Source organism: Herpailurus yagouaroundi, unplaced genomic scaffold, assembly GCF_014898765.1.
Source record: "Herpailurus yagouaroundi ecotype Mexico unplaced genomic scaffold, PumYag 184, whole genome shotgun sequence".
Lineage (NCBI taxonomy): Eukaryota > Metazoa > Chordata > Mammalia > Carnivora > Felidae > Herpailurus > Herpailurus yagouaroundi.
The window spans coordinates 30801882-30818998 of NW_024412415.1; the positions used below are offsets into that span (position 1 = coordinate 30801882).

At 40.4% G+C, this 17117-nt stretch overlaps 1 protein-coding gene across 6 annotated transcripts in view; it reads right to left on the minus strand.

Annotated features, from left to right (window-relative positions):
• Positions 1 to 723, minus strand: part of DENND4A (DENN domain containing 4A) — a 133200-nt gene extending 132477 nt beyond the window's left edge. For 4 of the 6 annotated variants that reach the window (XM_040493009.1, XM_040493008.1, XM_040493011.1 and 1 more), the window contains exon 1: positions 563 to 723. The gene's annotated coding sequence lies outside the window, so the exon portion shown is untranslated. The remainder of the gene's footprint in view (positions 1 to 562) is intronic. The other 2 variants (XM_040493013.1, XM_040493012.1) reach the window with 1 other exon arrangement.
• Between the last annotated feature and the right edge of the window lie 16394 nt (positions 724 to 17117).

The following is a 17117-nucleotide window of genomic DNA, read 5'->3' on the forward strand; positions in this document are numbered from 1 at the left end:
CAAAAAAAAAAAAAAAAAAAAAAAAAAAGCAAGTGACCAACTTGAACGCTAGCCCGGCCCACGCTGGCCGGGGTTACCTAAGCAGACCCCTAGGAGAAAATCGGGCCTCTGGGGGCCCGCCAGGCTCCCGCTGCTGCCCGTTTAAAATATCGAGCAGGTGGGATTCCGGAAGGCCACCTCCGTCTTACGTAACGGGCTTGTCAAAAATCCGAGCTCCAGGACCTCCCCTCTCAACGCCCCCGCCCCCACCCCACCCCCACCTCCCAACAACCGGAGCCCCAAGCCAGCCCGGAATAGAAAATCTGGAATGAAAACACCAGAGCCCCCCATGCGTCCGACACAGAGGTGCGGGCGCTACTCTCAGCACCGCCGTGCCATCCCAGAGCGGACCTAGCCCGCGGAGGACGGCCCGGCTCTGAAACGCCCCCGGGCGGAGGTCGCGGCCATCCGTGCCACCTCTCCGAGCCCGGGCAACCCCGCTCTCGAGACCACCGCTGTCAACGCTCCGGGCCGTGACAGCTCCACATGCAGCTGCTGTCCGCGCCGCTACCCCCGCACTCACCTCACCGCTGGCTCCAGCGCGAGCAACGGGTCGAGCTTGGAGAGTGGTGCACTGTCCCCTCCCGACGGCGGCGGGACACGAGGGGCTGGATGCCGCGGCGCTCTGAACCCGCTTAGCTCATCCCCAGCCCGGCGCTCCGCCCTGCGCGGCACCCCCGCCCGCCCAGGCCTGCCGTCTCAGTCAGACGGGACTCCCCCTCCCCTCGCAGCCGCTGCTGCCTCCGCCTCCTTCTCTGGCTCCAGCCGCCGCGGCCGCCGCCGCTGCGACCGGTGCCATCTTGGCAGTGACGGAGAGGCAGGGGCGGGGATCGCGGACCACAAGGGCCAATCGGGAGCCAGGCCCAGCCCGGGGGGGCGGAGCAGCGCCGGCTTGATGGTCGTGGGGTCCTAGCGCCTGCTTCTCATGGGCGGGGAAGGTGGGCGGGGCTGAGCCGCGCTCACCCGTGACGCAAGCAGTAGTTGGGGAAATGCGCGCTAGTTCCCCCTGCGGTCGGGAGATCCCGAGCCCGAGGCGGGCGTGGGTGAGACACACCTTCCCTTCCCCTTTCACCACCCGGAGCGTCGGGGATCTGTCTTGGGCTAACCGACCTGTTTCCTCCTTCCTCCCCAGCGGCCCCTGGAGTCCTGACATTGCCTAGCCAGAGCTAGGCACGATTGTCTGAGCGGCTGCCCCTACAACAAGGGCTCTCAGATTCCCCCAGGAAAACCCCCGAGGGTTTAGCAACCACCTAGTAGGTTTCGGTCCCAAGATACTGAAGGTCAGGTAAAATGGGGAATTCTAGGGGGTTCTCTGAAAAGTACGTTGATAAAACATCTATTGTTGACTGAAGGGGTGTCGATTACATTGGATTAATGGGATATGGCCTACTTAAACCTGGCTATGGCTCCACCATTAGTGGGTGTTGGCAAATTGCCTCTAAGAAATGAGAGTAATGAAGTTTGATTACCGCTACAGGGTTGCTCTGAGGGTTAAATGGTATAATACATGTCAGGCCTAGCGTAGTGCCTGAAAGTAAGTACTCAATGAGTATTCCATGGTCAAATGAAGGCAGAAGTAGGACCCTAAAAATCCCTTTGGTTTCAAATCAACTTTCTAAATTGTGCAGATTAGGCATTAATTCCTTTTACTAACCAAGTTTACCGCTGTATTTCCTATCTCCATTTCTTCCATTGTTGTCATTCATTCAGTCAACAAACATTCATTGAAATGCAAACAAATGCTGAGCGACAAAGCTTAAAGGGAAACAGAAAAAGGCCCGCTTTCATGGAACTGACAGACTAGTGGGGAAAGGAGGGACAATAAATAATTCACACATTTTGGGGGAAAACATGTATAAAGGTTATGAGCAGAAATCTGGGAGAGCAAATAGTAGGATAGATTAAAAAAACAACATCAACAGAGTGGTCAGGAAAGGCTCACCTGAGGGATGAGGAGTCAGTAATGTGAGAAATGTCCTGGAAAACTGTTTGAGACAGAGGGAATGGATGTACAAAGGATCTTTGGTAATAAGGTATTAGAAATGAGTGGTGTCTTTGGTGCTGGGGAATCCAAAATATAGAGAGGAGCCTGGAATGAGCCTGGAGAGGTGATTGACGGCCCATTCCCCCAGTTCCTAGGAAAATACAGAAATGATATCAGATTTTATTGTAATTGCAACTGAAAACCCTTAGAGCAAGGAAATCAGAAACAGTGATGTTTATGGTATGACATCCATGTCTATATTTTAGGCATGTCTATATTTCAGGTGACATATGTCAAAGAACTGGGTTTCACGTAAAACAAAACAAAAAGAACCTGAGGTTGAACCTGTTCAACACTAAGTTGGACAAATTATATGTTCTGATCTTCAGTTTCCTTATTAAAAATGTGTGAGCATCACATAAGCCTCTACAGAAAAATACTACTTTCACTGAAAATTGTTAAATAACGTAAGTTGTTTCTAAGTGTTTTGTATGTCACGTTAATGTCACTTAAAGTTGCCTAATCAGTGCTATTTGAGAAGTGCGTTTAGTGGTGTTTGTTTTTATTGCAAGTAATAATCCATAGCAGTCATTCTTAACTGTTTTTGTACCATGTGCTACTAAGGAAAAGAATATGTACTGTTATAAGTGTGTAGTTCCTTTTTTTCTTAACATTTTATTTGTAAATAATCCCTACCCCCAAGATGGGGCTCAAACTTACAACCTTGAGATCAGAAGTCTCATGCTCCACTGACCGAGCCAGCCAGATACCCCATAAGTGTGTGGTTTCTTGATATTGTAGTTCCAAATGTATTTTTAAGTACTTAGCTGTGCACTTTCTAATGAAATTTGCTATCAAGACATGAATTATTGTCTTTTTATTTGGGCAAACTATACATAACATAAAATTAACTATTTTAACTATTTCTAAGTGTACAGTTCATTGGCATGAAGTACATTCACACTGCTGTGCACCCGTGACCACCATCCGTCTCCAGAACTTTTTCATCATCCCCAACTGAAACTCTACCCAGTAAACAATAATTCCTATTCTACCTTTTAAAATATGTATGTTTTTTTAAAGGTATCTGGTGAGTTCTCCCCCCAAAATGGAAAATGGCCCTGGTGATCAATAGGATGGTTTGTTCCCATGGAAGGGTTCAATGGACCATTCCATGTAAATTTAGAAACCGCCACCCAAGAAATAAGGATTAGTGTAAGTTTTTAGCTCAGATGGCTAACACATAATAATAAGTACTGATTAATTAATTTTTAGCATTGAAAAGTTGTGTTCTCTGACCATAAAATATGTTCTATGGCCTTGTAAATGTTCGCTCCAAAATGGCCCAGACAACGTGCCCTTCCTTTTATGTACAACTTCTCTAAATGCATGTCTAATTGATGCCATTAATTTTCATTAAAATAGAAGTGATTCCAGCTCCGGGTAAATTTAATTTTAAAAATCACTCTTCTGTGAGGAATGGTTTAGAAAAGGGCAAGAAAGAAGGAAGCAAGTCTTTGCCACATTTCAAATAATCAAACATTTGATAAAGTTATGAAGATCCAAAGATCAAGATTATTTTTGACCTGAAAATACTGTAAGTCAATAACTTTATTTTTTAAGCACATTCTACATGCAGCGTTTTAACTCCATTAAACCAAAACCTAAATATCTTTTCCAGGCTGGAACCTTCCTCCTGCTGCCCATGTACCCACAGTGTTTTTATCCCCAACATAGGCCAGTCAGTGATTGCAAAGGAGAGATGATGGTATGAAGGGCCATATATGGTATGGGCCATAAAAGTACCATTTATGGTATAAAGGGAATTTGGGGGGATGATGGATATGTCCATCTATGTCCACTATGAGGATGGTTTCACAGGAGTATGCCTATGTTATACTTACCAAGTTGCACACTTTAAATATGTATAGGGGTGCCTGGGTGGCTCAGTCAGTTAAGCATCCAACTCTTGATTTCGGCTCAGGTCATGATCCTAGGGTTGTGGGATGAGCCCACCCAACCCTCCCTGTCAGGCTCCATGCTGAAAATGGAGTCTGCTTAAGATTCTCTCTCCCTTTCCTGCCCCTTCCCCTATGCTTGCATGTGGTTACTCTCTCTCAGAAGTAAATAAATAAATAAGTATAGTCCCCTGTATGTCAATTATATTTCAATAAAACTGTAAAAAAAAAAAAAAGGAAGTCCAATTGCAAACCTCCCATTCTTTCCCTGTTGGATGCAGATTTAGCCTTTTATCAGTTTTAATTGTTGTGAAACCTATTTAATCAATTCCTCTTTGGGCAGCAACAGGAAGCACTCTTTTAATTGGCTATATATATGTATATACATATATATTTTATCTACATTTACTAATTGAAATATTATGGACATACAAGCACATTTTATAGAATGGGATTCTAACAAGTGTCAAAAGTTGAAAATGTTTGAAGTTGTGGGGTTTTTTTTAATCACACTTTCTGAAAGAACATATTAAAAAGCAGAAAACCAATAAGCAGTATTTGTATGCTCAGGAAGTGCCTTTAAATACTTCAGAGCCCTTAACAGTCGTATCTTGAGTTGTCTCAACATCCCACGCATGTCACTATAGTCACAGTTAAACAAACGTAAACCCTAAATGTGATTTGGGCAAGGGAGTCTAACAATGCAGACATGGGCCACATAGAAAAATGTGGCTTAGACGTTTGAGCCTCATGCCTTTTCTGAAATCATGTCATTTTTTTACACCTGGAACCGTATCTGGTTATTTCTTAAAGTTCTTTTTAAATAAATACTGTGGTTTGAACGATGCATGAAGGAAAACTTTGAAAACAGTAACAGTTGAAAGCCCTGGCAGCTCAAGCTGCTGAACAGCCTAATCCTCTCCACCTGTTAAACATATTCACCTTTAATTATTCTACCAGAAGTTTCCCACGTCTTTAAATGAAAATGTGGAGCCTTCTATAAAGCGGTCTTGATATCTATGCCACAGGGCCTCCTTATGGGTGCAAAAGCCTTCCACCAGGGATTTATGGTCCTTTAGAAACTCTTTGGATGTTTCCCAAAGCAGAACACATGTTGCCAAATTCTATTCATTGTGCAACAGTGTTAGAATGACATTCTAGTGTATTTAATCTACCAACTGAAATTTATTAGCAATGTGGTCAAATTATCTTAATGTCTTAAAAACACAAATCTGATTAAATACTTTTGAACGACAAATTATCTGAACAACTCACAAGAATAGCAAGGAATGTCATGCTGTCAATGACAAATTCTAAACGTGATACTTGAGAGCAGTGTCCAGGGACAGGAGGGCTGCAATAGGCTGGGCCACTGCTGTCTCTAGCCTCTTGGTGGCCAACTGAGGAGTCACATCTTCGACTCAGCACTTTTTTCAAATTTGAAAATTATCACCTCTCAACATCCTTATCAAGTGAATGCTTTCACCTCTTTCAACAAGTCCTTCTGATTTCAGTTTTTAGTTTTCAAACGATCTGCAAAAGAAAGGTATTCGTATGTAGTGTGTTTTTTTTACCTGTCAATGTCCACAGCCAATTATGCCTCCTGAACTTTCTTTAAATGGTAAGGCAGTATTTTTATAACTTTTAACAAATCACATCAGTCAGATTTTATATACAGAATGCTATGCTGGGCACAGAAGGAAAACAAAGAAAAATACATAAGCACCTTGTACCTCTGAGGCCCAAGGTATATTCCCAGGCATGTCACTTTAATAAAAATCACATTCTGAGAAGTCCTGCACTAGATGGTGGGATTATTGCTGTGCAGAATGGGAGAGTAGGATGATTCATTCTGATTGTGGGAATGAAAAATGACAAATAGATAACATTTGAGCCAATCCTGAGAGAATCTAGACTTTCTATGAAAGGTAAGGGTGTCCCTGTTTGGGGCATGGGGGAAAAGCTTCCCCCCCCCCCCCCATGCTGAAAAAAATAACAGATGTGCTAGAATTGTTCTCAATAAATGAAAGGGATGCTCATAAATTGTTCCAACACTTTGACTCTCTTTGGGAGTGGCCAAAGGTTCAAATAATTTGGAAGGATGGATATCTGTGCTAACTTGTAGGAAATATGAGTCAGCTTTTCTCACGGACTCAGCCCTGTTGTCACAGCTAGGATATTTGGGAAACACGAAGCTGAACAAATCAGACAGTGTAAGTCTTTTCTTTTTCTTGATTGGCTCAGACATGCATCCTGCAAGGGGAGACAATAGGGATGCCCTTTTTATTAGTGAGGGGAAACCCCTGCAATTGAAAAAAATACACCTAAACATAAAGTACTTCTGTTTTCCCTGTTATTCATCAGACTAGGAGACAGACACATCTTTCGTCCATCCTCTCTTCTGTGCTTCAGGAATGTATATTCAGTTGCCTCTAGACAGCTCCGTCCCCAGCACACCTGAAACTCCATGTTTTTGAAGGGAAACTCATTATCTTTACTCCAAACCTGTTTCTCCTACCTTCTTTAATTTCTTGAATGGTGCCCACCATGCACGAATCACCAAAGTCAAAGCCCGTGAATAATCAACTCCTCTTCCTCACTCTCATTCTCTAACATTTAATCATCAAAACCAACTGATACCACCTTTTTTAACATTAATTGTATTGTACTGTCGTTCCTCCTCTCAACCTCCATTCCCACTGACCTAGTTCAAACTGTATCTCTGGTTTTGTTGTTGTTGTTGTTTATGTGTTTGTTTGTTGCTGTTTTACCTGAAATTTTGTGGGAATCAACTCATTGGATTCCCTATCTCCTGTCTTTCCCTCTGCAACCCTACCTTCCCTTTGTTGCCAGGCTAATCTTTCTAAAGAAGAAATATGGTCAGTTCCAGACACAGTTTGAGGTTGCTAGCTTCCTCCTCCCCTTTCTTTCTATTCTTGGTGGAAAAGCTCGTCACTGTCCAATCTTGATGTTATCTAAGAGGAGCAAGGCATTAGGGCCTATGCGTTGTTCTCCCGTGCCTCTCTTCAGTATGGTGGAGACAATCTCTCAGTGGGAACACTTTCAGATTCAGGACAAGTGGTTCTTAATTGAGAGAATTTAGGCCTCTGCAGTCCATAAGAATTGGGCTCCCCTACAACTGTGCACAGAAAGAGAGATGGGTTGATTAGTTATATCAAACCACAGTACTTATATGAAGGGCAAAGTTAATCCAGAAGCGAAAAACCCTAACAATTACCTTACTTGGAGTTTGGAGAAAAAAATAGGCTTTTAATAATAAAGACTTAAATTAAAAACAAAAAAGATCTCCAAACTGCTCCTGAGGCTATCTTAGGCTCTCTAAAGTCAGCATCACTTTACTCTCTCCTAGAAATGGATATCCTTCTTCTATATTCTCTGCTTATAACTCTGCATGTTTTCATGTTCATATTTGCTTGTAATTATTTTAATAGCACTTTAAATATAATAAACATCACCTAATTGATTTAATAGAATTTAGGTGTTGTAACAGTAACTTACAGAGTTTTGAATTATACTGAAAGGGGAACTGAGAGAAGTTGGCATGAAGCTTTTATTTGAATGTAGTGGAATTGAAATGGAAGAAAAGCTTTTAGAGATGGCACAATAGGGCGGGGCTGGCAAACCTTTTCTGGCCTGTGCAGTGCAGCCTGAAAGGCAGTGGATGGCACAGTGAAGAAAGGAGAGCCATAGAATCCTTGATTCAGGTGAAGAGAGTATATGATGATACAGCTCATTTTTAACAAACTCTATGCTAAAAGGGGATAGGGAATTATGGAGTTATAAAGAGACAAGAAAAATATTCTTCCGTTTCATATTCTCCTAATGATCACACACCATTAGGCTCTGTTTGCCACAAGGTTAGAAGAAATAATTGAAATACTAAACGTAATAAAAATGGGTTGTTGGTTGCCAAGGAAAATCTCAAGGGTGGAGTTCAGGTAACTAGAGCAATTGGATAAGGGTAGGGCTAAATGGATTGGGTTATAGTGCAACTGGGGTGGGACAGGCAATTAGAAATGGATTTAAAACGTATCATCTGACCCACATCATGATGGCTTTATGAGGATGTCAGCTTTCATAAATTGACTTCATGTTTCTCTGACCCAGAACATAGGAGCTTTGAGCAGGAAGGAACCTTAGAGATCATCTAGTAACCGTTTCATTTTCCCCAAAGTGACCGTTTGCCAAGTTGTGACTTGTCTAAAGTCATATACATCCAGTTGTGGGAAGAGAGATAGGAATACAATCCAGATCTCCAGTTCTTAGATTTCTCTGTTGCATAATATCAATCAGTTATGAGAACTCAGTATTTCAAAATCCTGGTGAATACATAGGAAAATCCTTATTTTAGAGATGAAGAAACTGTCGATCAGGAAGGTGGAGTCAACCTACCAAATTACATAGCTGGCCTGGACCAGAGCCCAGGCCTCACAATTCCTGAGCCAATAAACTTCTACCAAACCACACTGCCTAGGAGATTCAAAAAAAAGTGAAATCTTTTTTTTTTTTTAATGTTTATTTATTTATTTATTTTTAAATTTTTTTAACGTTTATTTATTCTTGAGACAGAGAGAGACAGAGCATGAAGGGGGGAGGGGAGAGAGAGAGAGGGAGACACAGAATTGGAAGCAGGCTCCAGGCTCTGAGCCATCAGCCCAGAGCCCGACGCGGGGCTCGAACTCACGGACCGTGAGATTGTGACCTGAGCCGAAGTCGGCCGCCCAACCGACTGAGCCACCCAGGCGCCCCTGTTTATTTATTTTTGAGAGAGAGAAAGAGCAAGCAAGCAGGGAGGTGGGGGACATAGAGACAGAGGGTTTGAAGCGGGTTCTGTACTGACAGCAGAGAGCCTGATGCAGGGCTTGTACTAAGAACCGTGAGATCACGACCTGAGCCAAAGTCAGTTAGTTGCTTAACCAACTGAACCACCCAGGCGACCTGAAAGTGAAATCTTCTATGCCATGTGCCATGGCATAGAATTTCCTCCTTCAACCTACAGGTATTTTATTTTGTGAAGTTATAGGCTGTGCTTTTTTCCAGGTGCTATTGAAAAAAAATTATGAGACTAAAAGATTGATTTTGCAAGACTAGATTTCTGTTTTGCAGGACTAAAAATTGAACGTTACCCAATTATCAGGCAAACGCATGTGCCTTTTTGTGGTTGATAAACTAGCAGGAAGTCTTGGTGTACTACAGTATTGGGAATGTTTTCCCTTTCATCAAAGGATGGGTTTCAGATTCTCTACTATATTATCCCAGTAATACGTCTATCAGATGGGCAAACATTTAAAAATCTGACAACACCAAGGGCTCTTGAGGCTGTAGGAAAACTGGAACTCTCGTGCTGTATTGCTGCGAACTTAAATGGCTCAACCCTTTTGGAAAGTAGTTTGGCAATATCTAGTAAAATTGAAAATGCATATGCCCTACAATCCAGCAATATCATTTCTGGATATATACTCTAAAGCAGTTTTTTGTTGTTGTTGTTTTCAAGCTGTGATTTATGATCCATTAGTGGATTGTGAACTCAATTTAAGGGTTACAATAAACCTTTTTTACAAAAGAAATAGACCAGAAAATATTAGGGTAAGGATGGTTTTGTGAATTTTTGTGTGCCACCTAGATTCTTCCTCTCTGGACTGAAGCATTAGTTCATTAGTTCATGCAGCCACTGGGAGGATTGGCAGTCAACAGCTTTAGCTGAGTCCCTCTCCAGGTCTCTTTCCAGGAAGAGAGCTCCTTGCCCAAGGTCACGCCCTCTTCCTGGGTGCAGCGGTATCCAGTAACTGGTCAATGCAGTTGTATAAAGGTCCAATTCCCTTGCCCCAGTTCGAAAGTATTCTGAAGCATCACTGCAGCCCACATGGGATCAGCCGAGGCTGTTGCCACTTCATTAAAGCCCAAAATGTTCTCTGCACATTCTTGCTTCCTTCACTCTGCCATAGGTGCTGATCCTGGGACACCCCCCAATAAATGTTCTGCACACAGATTTCTGTCACCGACCTTCTACTTCTAGGCAACTCGACCTGTGACGATATACTATGCATATATGTATGTACAGGATAGGATGTAAAATTATTTCTCACCATACACATACTGGCCATAGAAGCTTGATAAGCCCTGCACCTGGAGAAACTTTTGCACATATGCCCCAGGAGATGCTATGAGGATGTTCACTGGGGTATTGTTTGCAGTAATGATGACTGGACAAAAACTAAATGTCTATAACCATGCAGTGTAACACTATACAATAATTAAAGTTAGTGAAATCTCCTAACCTCTATCAACATGGATAAATCTCTGAAATATAAGGATATATTCAGGATAATAGCTACCTCTAGAGAAGAAGTGTGGGAGAGGGGATGAAATTGGGGCCTCAACTGTAGCATTGTATTGCTTTTTTTTAAGAAACATCTAAACAAATACAGCAAAAGTATGGCATTTATTACATTTATATGGACACAGGTTTTTTTCACTATTCTATATATTCAACATATTTTGAAATTAAATTTTATTTAATGAATTGTACTGCAGAAAATCTACATGCAAAAACAAAGCATTTTTAACTTTATCTTACTATCAGGAAATAGTGAAAGGACAGCTAACAAGGTCACTTCCTCTGAAATTTGGTCCAAATGTACTGTTGGCTGATTTATTGTACATTATTTTTTTTCTTTTCCTATTTTTATTATTACTAAGTTCCATGTAATGAGAATGATAGTGGAATCTTCTAGAAGTTCATTGAATTCTACTGACATTCTCTTTGAAGATTTTTGCAATAATTAAATATGAGGGAATACAAATCCCTAGGTGCAACAGGCAAGGATAGTCTTCATCATTTTTTTATCATTTTCATAATGTGTAATTTTTTTTAAGATTTATTGAGGTAAAACATACATATAGTAAAATTCATTCTTCTAAAGTGTACAGTTTGTTGAGTTTGGGCAAATGTATACATCTGTGAACCAGCACCACAATAAAGTTACAGAATATTTCCATCATCCCTTAAAGTTCCTTCTGTTCCTTTACAGCCAGTTTCTCCATCATAGCCCTTGGCGACCACTAATTGGATTTTTATTCCCATGATAATGCCTTTCCCATGAAGGCAAATAAATAGAATCAAACAATATGTGACATTTTGGTTTTGTTTGGCAGGAGGGAGGGGCAGAGGGAGAGAGAGAATCCCAAGCAGGCTCCACACTCAGTGAGGAGCCCAACCAGGGCTCTATCCCACAATGATGAGATCATGACCTGAGCTGAAATTGTGAGTCCAATGCTCAACCGACTGAGCCACCCAGGTGACCCTTCCTTTCGTTTGTTTGTTTACTTAGCATAATGCATTTGAAATTTGTCATGTTGCACGTTGCCTACATCAGTAGTCTGTTTCTTTGCATTGCTGAATGTAGTCCAACAACTGTTGGACTGTTTATCCATTCTCCAGTTGAGGGACATTTGGGATATTTCTGTTTTTTGGTGATTATAAATAAGTCCTCTATAAATGTTTGTACACGTTTTTATGTAGACCTATGTCTTCATTTTCCTTAGGTAAATACCTAGGAAGGGGGCTTGCTGGGTCTTACGATAAGAGTTTGTTTACAAGAAACTCCTGAACTGTTTCTCATTGTGACTGTACCATATTGCATTCCCACCAGTGATGCAGTATGAGAGTTCCATTTGCTCCACTTGGTATTTTCAGGTTTTGGTTTATTTGGTTGTTTGGGTTTTGTTTTTGTTTTGTTTTGTTTTGTTTTGTTTTGTTTTGTTTTGTAATCTGTTCTAATTGACTTAAAATGGTATGATGGTATCTTATTGTACTTTTAGTTTGCATTTCTCTAATGACTAATGCTGTTAAGTAAGCTTTCATAACATTTTAAATAAGAACACTTGTCAAAGATTGGACTATTACTAAATCACCTTTCCTACCCTGAAAATGATTGAAGAAAGATTCTCTCAGCTTCTCAGCTCTAAATCAGTTGTACTCTATGGTGCCAAAAAAAAAGGGATATTAAAGCAAAGCAAGCAGAGGTATTTAGTTGACTATGTAGGTATGGTCATATAGTTTACTTTAATAGTAGATTCATATTCATGGTGATAGATAAAAGAATAGAGGAGAGAAAAGGCCATAGAAATATCATTACTATTACTTTCCTGGGTCTTTAGGACATTGCCTTTTGTATCATATGGGCTATCTACAGTTCAAGGGACACTGGCCAAGTTGCTTCGGAAGGAGGAATTCAATAGAGGTTAGTGTTATTGCCCAAAAGCATATATAAGAGATAGATCTAAGGAAGAAACTAAAAAAAGTAACCAGAATAAAAGCGTGGCCAGTAATGAAACTATAAATTAGGGTAAGAAGTGGTTGTGGCTTTGGGAAAGTCTCTGCTAGATTGTTTACTTGACCTTTTATTTTACTTACTTAGGTTTGGTTTCATTTTTCTACAGAACATGTGCAAAGTGAAACACTTTGCCTATATAGATTTAATATGACCTACAAGACCTAATGTAGAGGCTTTATTAATACTTCTGCTAAGGCATACACTTAAGGAAAAGCAAAGTTTTAGAATATTAGTAAGTCCTACATATAAAAGCAATCACCATAAAATAAATCTTCATATGTAAAGATAAGAGCACAGTGAACTATTTATACGGAACTATAATAATGCAAAATAGACTCTAAGTGATGAAAAATAAGGGTTTCCAAAGCAACGGGGAAGATGAAACAAGTACATTTGGGGGGTGGAGCCTATTAGAAATAGTTGCAGATGAAAGTTTGGGGAAGAATTGCTAATGCCTACTGAAAGAATTTGAATAACTGGACCAGAAGCGGAGTCGGATAAATAAAAATGTCATCCAGACTGAATACATCAATGCTGCTAACTAGAGTGGGTCAGAAAATATCTTCCAAATCTTCCAGAATAATTTGCTCTTGTCACTACCGCTGCTTTGATTTGTCAGAAAAAGATTTATGGCTTAAGTAAGTGCACTGTCTATGAAACAAGGTTTTGTTCCAGATGTTAAGCCAGTCATAAAACGAGATCTGTCAATTTCTGAAACTAGAACAGGAAAGATGTGTGTGATGCATGTTTTGTTGGTGAAAAGACCTTTGGACCATGATTATTAGCTTCTAGTTCCAGAGAAAACTTCATATCCAGGGCCTAAGAAACCTCACTCAATTTTTTTTTTCTTTGTGTCGTGGTTAAAGTCCTTGGAATGGGAAGTTATGACGCTAATACTTTCAAGAACTGCGCAGATACCTCTGAGAAATTTATAAGGTCCTTAAAAGAATCCATAATTTAGAAGGAACAAGGAAAGGGAATTTTTGTAGAGAAAAGGCTAGAGTTAAAAGCCAGACATGAAACAGCTCATGGAAGAACTGGGTTTTTTTGTTAGTTTTGTTTGTTTGGTCTTATTCACAGTTGAGAAGCTATTAAGATCACAAATCCTAGCCCAGATTTGGAGATACTGGGGGGAAAGCCCTGACCTTTTATTTTCAATTCACTACCTCCCTTCCGCTGCAAATACAACCCCAACTACATCTGAACCATTCTCTACTTTTGAGTATTTTATGATCAAGGCTACAATTGTTTGAAGGATTTCTCAGATCTTTCATCACATTACCTATCATTCATTTTGTGAAAGTATGGTGTCGCAGTTCTTTTTTATTTTTTAATGTTTTTATTTTATTTTTGAGAGAGACAGAGAGACAGAGAGGCAGAGCATGAGTGGGGAAGGAGCAGAGAGAGAGGGAGAGGGAGACACAGAATCTGAAGCAGGCTGCAGTCTCTGAGCTGTCAGCACAGAGCCCTATGCAGGGCTCAAACTCACAAACCATGAGATCGTGACCTGAGCAGAAGTCAGTGCTTAACCAACTGAGCCACCTAAGCACCTCTGTTGTCCCAGTTCTTAATACAACCTCTGTATTGATCTGATAGAATGATCATTAACTATCACCATTATAAAAAAACATTCAGATGTCTATATAGACCCACACAAATAGGCATTTACAAAAGAAATTCCACATATTCCCTTTTTTTCCCATCAGCCAAAAATAACCTCAACACCAGACAGTTATTTGAAATGATCAATTTTTGGTCTCCCATTTTTCTTCCTGAACCCCATTTCAAACGCTGAAACCTCAAAAGGAACCACAAAAAACTACATACCTTATGGGTACTCAATAAATGATGAGCGACTGTTGCTATTGCACTGGTCTTCATAATTCTCGCTTTATAAAGATGGTGGTCATTGATTCAGACAATCAATTGTCCTTAATTCATTTTTGTCCTAAACTTTAGCATCTCTGCAGGAATCACCATAATCTTTAATAAAACCAGAGCTCATTTAGGGTACAAGCTGAGAGAACTTAGAAAGAAATTTTGGTTTTAAAAATCAGTTACCCGGGCACCTGGGTAGCTCAGACGGTTAAGCATCCGACTTCGGCTCAGGTCATGAACTCACAGTTCGTGGGTGCAAGCCCCACGTTGGGCTCTGTGCTGACAGCTCAGAGCCTGGAGCCTGCTTCAGAGTCTGTATCTCCTTGTGTCACTGCCTCTCCCCCATCCATGCACGCGCTCTCTCTCCCTCTCTCTCTCTGAAAGATAAACATTTTTAAAAATTTTAAAAAATAAGTAAAAATCGGTTACCGACTATGAGATCTTCATGTGAAAAATTATATGGAGGACTCTTTACCCTGATCTTTTCTTCTTCTTCCTTTTTTTTTTCCCTGTCTTCTCTGGTTTACAACAGACACAGCTACTTTACAGCCACAAAGCAGTTTTGCAACAGAATGGCCTCGAAATAGAATACTGCCCAGCTGAAAACTTAGGCAATCAAAGTGGAATAAATGAAATCGTGCCTGCTAGCCTTTACGTGTCATTTCTTAGAAGGAAAGCTATCACATTTTTAGGAGAATGTTATTCTTTAAGTGACTCTATACCTTCTCCATATCAGAGTTCTCAATTGCTGTAACATTCAGTCATGGCAGGGCAACTAAGACATTACTGATTATCTACAAGTGCTGCTTTAGTCACGAAAATGCAGCTTCTGAAAATACGTTAAGTGCTACCGCTTAGTAAGTACAATAGTGTTTCTCATTTCTCTTAGAGTGGTAAAATCACTGAGAGCACATAAACTCTTTAAAAATGTAACTATAAATGTCTACCTACTTGAGCTGCTCCAGCACATGAATTAAACTGCTTCAATAAGCTCTGAAACCAAAGCCTCTTTCTGAAAAATGTGTTAATCTCTGTGGGGTTTTTTTGTTTTGTTTTTCTATTTCCTTCCTTCCTTCCTTCCTTCCTTCCTTCCTTTCTTTCTTTCTTTCTTTCTTTCTTTCTTTCTTTCTTTCTTTCTTTTTTCCTTTCTTTCTTTTTTCTTGTGAGAGGCCCTACTCTGGCCACAGATGACTTACTTGGGTCTCAGAGTTTTCTTTTTTTCAGTTTTGATTCTGATATGAAATTGAAATGATAAAAAGCAACATATGGGCCACTCTGATAGACTGAAAATTCTAGGGCAGCACATGACTCATGATAACTGTGTAGTATGCTGTCGTTAGAACTGCTTGTCCCACCATCTCAAAACATCTTGTAAACATGTTGTGTCCACTCAACACCAGCCCAATGGGAGTGACTTTTCCACATTTTTTTTTCTCCATTCCTACACACATGAGATCATTTTTAATGTGGAAACTTGAAGAAAGGTTTAAAATTATTTTTTTAAGTCAGTGGGTAAATTTGCCAGAGTTCTTATAAATGTCAGAAGCCAGTGGCCAACAAATCAGTAATATGGATTTCCTAACCACGTAGAAGTATGTGCAACTAGTCAGTGGTCTCATGATCTATCTACTGGCTTTAATCATGTGACTGGGTGCCCTATTTTATGATAATTAGGTGACACTAAAGCCTCAGAAAAAACATGATTCCAGGGTAATAGAAGATGCCAGTTTCCTTCAGTCATTTTTTTTTTTCCTATAGAAGTTTCTTGGGTTCTTGGATGGTTGGAATAACTTACCTTCGTGACTGGAGTTAGTTGAATTATTTATAAATTAAGATTTTTATTATGTAGTTTAATAGAAACTCATGCACTGAATAAGCTATTGTCAACACACTTAAATCCTCCCTCGTATAGCACTTGAATCTGTGAGGGGTTACACAAAGTTGGTTTCTCTTAGTCTAGTTTGTTTCAATAGTTAATTGTGAAAAGTCATTGTTCACCTTTGTAACCGGATGAAAAGGCTGTCCTCTTTTGGCCTGAAAAACGAGGAATCTCTGCATTTGTGGCAGCATCTACGTGGTACAATGACATTGGAGATTTGGTGAACACCCGGTTTCAGTTATTCTGAGAAATGGGGAAAACTAGTTCAGACTTTGTGGTCTAAGTTACTTGGTTTAGGTTTGACTCTTTGGGTTTGACTCCTCACTTTTTTTTTTTTTTAAATAGCATTCCTCAAAAAACGTGGCAATGTGTTCCAAGTTGTTGATGATTCTTTTCAGAAAGCAGCTATTCCTGTCTTCAGCAAAGTAGGCAAGCACATTTCTCTTACATGCATTACAAAGCAAATATAGTCATTCAACTTGCAGGGAAGAATAATCTGTCACACACCATGATTTTCACGTTGTTTTCCACAGATTGAGGAAAAAAATATTTGTAATCTTATTTTCATTAAAAAATTTTTTTTAATGTTTATTTTTGACAGAGGGAGAGAGAGACAGTGGGAGTGGAGGAGGAGCAGAGGGAGGGGGAGACACAGAATCCAAAGCAGGCTCCAGGTTCTGAGCTGTCAGCACAGAGCCCAATGCGAGGCTCGAACCCACAAACTGTGAGATCATGACCTGAGCCAAAGTCAGATGCTCAACTGACTGAGACACCCAGGCACCCCTGTAATTTTATTTTTATTTGAAAGTCCATTAAAATAAAAGAGCTAGAATTCAATTCTTATGGAAGCAAACTCTGATTCTTTAGCTAAAAGCTTCTTGGCTTAGCCTTAGATTTACAGTTCAGAATATTCTCAGGCTGCTGGCTTGGTTCAGAAGAGCAAGCACTCTGTATAACTCTGAATTAGAAGTCTCAACACACACACACACACACACACACACACACACACACACACACACACA